General features: G+C 45.6%; 1 pseudogene; it reads right to left on the reverse strand.

Moving 5' to 3' along the window:
* Positions 1 to 524: 524 nt before the first annotated feature.
* Positions 525 to 644, reverse strand: LOC135054036 (5S ribosomal RNA; annotated as a pseudogene).
* Between the last annotated feature and the right edge of the window lie 5,692 nt (positions 645 to 6,336).

Here is a 6,336-nt window from a genome sequence, read left to right on the forward strand (position 1 = left end):
CATATAGAAAGATAGTATGTCTTTTAAGGTGCACTAAATATAGTTACCATTCAGTGGTGCTCCCATGAGTCAGAAATATATTGAGAAAAATACCAAATAAGAGAAATGGAAAAAGAAGTAGACTCTTGTTTGGGAGCACTCTAACTCAGAGGAACTAGGTTGTATACATGTCTTAAACTGGTAAAATCATGATTTTAATAGATTCTTGTTAAAAATATATAGAATTATCGGAGTTCAAAACTTATTCTATGTGATTCAAGACTATTGTGCAAAAAATATCTATATCAATTTAGTAAATAATTAGCGAAAATTGCTATAATATAATGTAAGCCGGAAAAGCTTTAGAATTCACAAAAAAGGGGGGGGGGAAACACCTACTAGTCTCAATGGTGTCTGTCAAGTGAATATATGACCATCATTCATACTGCAAAAATCCCAAATGGAAAAAGTAGTTGCAGGGAATTAAATCATAGGTCATATGAATCCGAGTACCCATCTGTGACTTAGAATTGGGCAGCAAAATGTATTTGCAGTACCAGGATGTTCCAAGGTGGTCTCCCATCCGAGTACTGGTCCGGCCCTCCACTGCTTAGCTTCCAAGATCGGAAGAGATTGGGCATCTCCAGTGGGGTATGTCCGCAATTTCTTAAGCTAGCCCTTTCATTTGTCACTTTGTATTGGAAATGGAATCGTTCATATTTTCAACAAGAAAAATGAAAGAAGGACAGACACACATGTGAACGGCAGGCTCAAAAAGTGCAGATTGGATATGACAATTGTATGGCAAACAAGTATCAAGGCCATAAATATCCAATCAAAGTGAATCCTTCCTTATTTGTATTGTACTATACACCAGTCAATTGTATATTGGCCCTCATTCCGTTCGCTCGGTAATTTTCATCGCATCGCAGTGAAATTCCGCTTAGTACGCATGCGCAATAATCGCACTGCGACTGCGCCAAGTAATTTTACAATGAAGATAGTATTTTTACTCACGGCTTTTTCTTCGCTCCGGCGATCGTAGTGTGATTGACAGGAAATGGGTGTTACTGGGCGGAAACACAGCGTTTTCGGGGCGTGTGGATAAAAACGCTACCGTTTCCGGAAAAAACGCAGGAGTGGCCGGAGAAACGGGGGAGTGTCTGGGCGAACGCTGGGTGTGTTTATGACGTCAAACCAGGAACGACAAGCACTGAACTGATCGCAGATGCCGAGTAAGTCTGAAGCTACTCTGAAACTGCTAAGTAGTTTGTAATCGCAATATTGTGAATACATCGGTCGCAATTTTAAGAAGCTAAGATACACTCCCAGTAGGCGGCGGCTTAGCGTGAGCAACTCTGCTAAAATCGCCTTGCGACCGATCAACTCGGAATGAGGGCCATAGATAACAAAATCATTCTTGGTTGTGCTGTCTAAATAAGACAGTAATAAGCATAAATTAATCACCAAGAAAGAACAGGGGAATTACTACAAAGAATCCTTTATAGTTAGTGGGTTAGTATCTGTGTTTTTCTCACAACCAAAGATCCACCATTGGTATACAAAATCTCTGAAATAAACAAAAATGAGAACAAATATTGTAGTATCAGGGTGTTCCAAAGTGGTCTCATCCAAGTACCAAACCTGTCCACCGCTATATAGCATTAATGCTCAGATGCAATTAAGCACCATTCGTGGAATACATCCGCAATTAGATGCTTGTCACTGATTGGTATGGTCACCTTCAATCATAGTTTTTGGAAAAAGCATATGTTAGAAGGGCAAATAATAATTAGATGAGTATACCATCTATGTGTACCTATGCAGGGTATGCAGTTGGTTAATTACCACAGCATTTAGCATATTACCCTGCAAAAGAGTATATGGTCAGAACACAACAGGTGTAAGCTTGTAAGGCAAAACCATCATAGGTCATTCTATAATGAGCAACAAACACATATTGATCCAAGCCTAAAAGACTTGGTAATGTAAGAATAATATTACCACTAACCAGTAATGTAGCAGAGAGCTTATTTGCTAATCACCCTAGATAAAGATTGTTAAATAAATAAAACATGACAGGTGCTATTGTACCAGACACTTGGTTAATTTCATACAATACCAAACTGTAGACTTTGATATCCCAGGTTTTCTGGTGCAGGCAGTGGGAATGTGAACAACGGGATAGGTGCAGCTGATCCCCGCTGCTCCTGCCCGAAATCGAGCTCCAGCGGATGGGGGGAATATTGCTGCGTCCCGCCGTATTTCCCCGCTAGCGAGTTCCAGACACTAGGGGATAGTTTATGTGAGTATCCGCCTCTCTTGTGCCCGTAGACGAGCTCCGGCGGGTGGGGGTAGCCGCTAACTTCCGCGGCTTGTATGGTTGCCTGGTAACAGGCTGTGATGGTCCGGCTTCCAGGTCACGTGTGCGCACCACGTGACCATAAGGGTCCTGACGTACGTTTCGCTGGTAGGCTTGATCACAGGACTGTATAAAGTGTAATATTATCAGTTATAGTGTATATATAGTGGGTGCCAACTACCTCCTCCCACTAGTGCTGAATTCAAGGCTGTCCCCTGGCCCTGTCCTCTCTGTCCTGCCAATGTCACCCCTCTGTTCTGTCCCCCCTGTCCTGCCCCTGCCACATCTATCTTGGCCACTCTGTCCTGCACCTGTCTCTACTGTTTTGGCCCCTCTGTCCTGGTCCTGTCACTTCTGTCTTAGCCCCTCTTTCCTGCCCCTTGTCACCTTTGTAGTGGCCCCTTAGTCCTGGTCCTATCACCTCTGTCCTGGTCCTGGCCCTTCTGTCCTGGTCCTGTCCGTGTCACCTCTGTCTTTGCCCTGTCACCTTTGTCCTGGTCCTTTCACCTCTGTTCTGTCCCGTCTATCCTTGTCCTGTCACCTCTGTCCTTGTCCCCACTGTCCTGTCCCCTCTATCCTTGTCCTGTCACCTCTGTCCTGGTCCCCTCTGTCCTGGTCCTGTCACCTCTGTCCTGTCCCCTCTGTCCTGGTCCTGTCACCTCTGTCCTGGTCCCCTCTGTCCGGGTCCTGTCACCTCTGTCCTGGTCCCCTCTGTCCTGGTCCTGTCACCTCTGTACTGTGGGATGGAAAGTTAGGAGCTATCTAGAGAACAGTGAAGTACTGTACTTAGGAAGGAATTGAGAGGGAGAAGTGGGAAAATAAAGAGGGGTGTATTTATTATAGGTCATATCTTTGTTTAAGAAAGTGTTCCTATCCAGCAATAAACCCCGCCAGATGAACTGTATTTAAGAATGATTCTCTGGATGTTGATAGCAGGGAAAGCTCACACACACAAAAAATGCCTTATTTATTTAAAATCAAGATTTTTTTTAAATTCTACTCTCACACATTTTCTTTTTATTAATATAGAGTCTGTTTCTAAATTGTATGGTATTGCACAGCAACAGGGAAGCAATGGAGGCAGCAGTAGCAGCAGCTAGTATGAGTAAGTTGAAGTGAGCGATACTGCAGGACTTGTCCTCCACATGTGCAGACTGGAAGTTGTATGCCGGGTTTGCCTACAATTCTGAATCTATCCCATACCCCTTGTGTGAGTAGGTGGCTACTCTCTCCCAGTATAACAGATAGATGGTGAATCCAGTTAGAAGATCTATAGAAAGCGGTAGGCTAAAAAGCAATGCAGATTGTGCTTTGACTGGCAGAGACTCAACAAGCCTAGAAGGCTTTGCCGAAGCAGGAAAGGCTTTTGGCATCTATAGATGGTGTAAGCAATACAGTGACAAACAGCAGTAACACATGATGCAGGGTACACCCTCGGTATAGACCACACAAACCCACAGAATTGGTTACAGACTCTGCAGCAGCATACAAAAGGCCTTTCATATTTCAGCTCCAGGCCCATGTACACCTTAATCTGGCACTGTGTACATATAGGAGATGTAGTGAGGGGAGGGGGAGCAGGTGAGAGCTGTGCAGAGAGGCTGGAGGGGACAGATGTAGTGAGTGGAGGGGGGGTGGGGGGGGGGCAAGTAGGAGCTGTCCAGATAGTCTGTAAGGGACACAGGGCCAGCTCGAGGCACGTTCCTTTGGAGCGGCCGTGCAGGGTGCCGGAATTCTAAGGGAGGCCATCAGCCGGCCCAACAGACAACTCAAATCAGGCACTGGTTCTTCAACCAATCAGAGCTCGTGGACCTGCAGCGGCTCCTGATTGGCTGCCGGACCGCAAGCTTTCATTGGCTCATGACAGGGCCGAAACTAGGATTTTTGACACCCGAGGCAAGACGGTAAATTAAGCCCCCCCCTCCCATTGTAACTGTGTGTGTGTATATGTATGTGTGCATGTGTGTGTGTGTGTGTGTGTGTGTGTGTGTGTGTGTGTATGTATGTGTATATGTATGTGTGTATATATATATATATATATTATATTCCATAACGGCAAAGGGCTGGTGGGGGTCATTCTGAGTTGATCGCCAGCTGCCGTTGCTCGCAGCGTAGAGAACAGGCTAAAAATCTGCATTTCTGCGTATGCACTGCAATGCGCACGCGCGACGTATGGGTACAAAGTCCTTTGTGGTTTTGCACAGGTTCTAGCGAAGCTTTCAGTTGCACAGCCAAGCGCAGGAAGATTGACATGAAGTGGGCGTTTCTGGGTGTCGACCGACCGTTTTTAGGGAGTGCTTAGAAAAACGCAGGCGTGTCGGGGAAAACGCAGGCGTGGCTGAACGAATGCTGGGCGGGTGTGTGACGTTAAAAGTAGAGATGAGCGGGTTCGGTTCCTCGGAATCCGAACCCGCCCGAACTTCAGGTTTTTTTACACGGGGCCGAGCGACTCGGATCTTCCCGCCTTGCTCGGTTAACCCGAGCGCGCCCGAACGTCATCATCCCGCTGTCGGATTCTCGCGAGGCTCGGATTCTATCGCGAGACTCGGATTCTATACAAGGAGCCGCGCGTCGCCGCCATTTTCACACGTGCATTGAGATTGATAGGGAGAGGACGTGGCTGGCGTCCTCTCCGTTTAGAGTGACTAGAGTACTAGAGAGAGACACAAATTTTGGGGAGCATATAGGAGGAGTACTACTTGCTGCTGATAGTGTGACCAGTGCCACCAGTTTAATTAATCCGTTCTCTGCCTGAAAAAAAACGATACACACTGCACAGTGTGACACAGTCACACATACCATATCTGTGCTCAGCCCAGTGTGCTGCATCATATACTGTATATCATTATCTGACTGCTGAGTGCTCACTGCTCACACAGCTTAATTGTGGGGGAGACTGGGGAGCAGTTATAGCAGGAGTACATTTAAGTACAGTGCACACTTTTGCTGCCAGAGTGCCACTGCCAGTGTGACTGACCAGTGACCACTGACCACCAGTATTGTGATTGTCTGCTGACCACCAGTATATTGTGATTGACTGCCTGAAAAAGTTAAACACTCGTCGTGTGGTGTTTTTATAAACGCATTCTGCAGACAGTGTCCAGCAGGTCCGTCATTACATAATATATACCTGTCCGGCTGCAGTACTAGTGTGATATATATATATATATTTTAATTTTATCTCATTATCATCCAGTCTATATTAGCAGCAGACACAGTACGGTAGTCCACGGCTGTAGCTACCTCTGTGTCGGCAGTCGCTCGTCCATCCATAATTGTATACCACCTACCCGTGGTTTTTTTTTTTCTTCTATCTTCTTGATACTAGTAGCTTACTTTAGGAGTCTGCAGTGCTGACAGACAGTGTCCAGCAGGTCCGTCATTACATAATATATACCTGTCCGGCTGCAGTACTAGTGTGATATATAATATATATATATTTTAATTTTATCTCATTATCATCCAGTCTATATTAGCAGCAGACACAGTACGGTAGTCCACGGCTGTAGCTACCTCTGTGTCGGCAGTCGCTCGTCCATCCATAAGTATACTAGTATCCATCCATCTCCATTGTTTACCTGAGGTGCCTTTTAGTTGTGCCTATTAAAATATGGAGAACAAAAATGTTGAGGTTCCAAAAATAGGGAAAGATCAAGATCGACTTCCACCTCGTGCTGAAGCTGCTGCCACTAGTCATGGCCGAGACGATGAAATGCCAGCAACGTCGTCTGCCAAGGCCAATGCCCAATGTCATAGTACAGAGCATGTAAAATCCAAAACACCAAATATCAGTAAAAAAAGGACTCAAAAATCTAAAATAAAATTGTCGGAGGAGAAGCGTAAGCTTGCCAATATGCCATTTACCACACGGAGTGGCAAGGAATGGCTGAGGCCCTGGCCTATGTTCATGGCTAGTGGTTCAGCTTCACATGAGGATGGAAGCACTCAGCCTCTCGCTAGAAAAATGAAAAGACTCAAGCTGGCAAAAGCACAGC

The sequence above is a fragment of the Pseudophryne corroboree genome, chromosome 2, assembly GCF_028390025.1.
Source record: "Pseudophryne corroboree isolate aPseCor3 chromosome 2, aPseCor3.hap2, whole genome shotgun sequence".
Lineage (NCBI taxonomy): Eukaryota > Metazoa > Chordata > Amphibia > Anura > Myobatrachidae > Pseudophryne > Pseudophryne corroboree.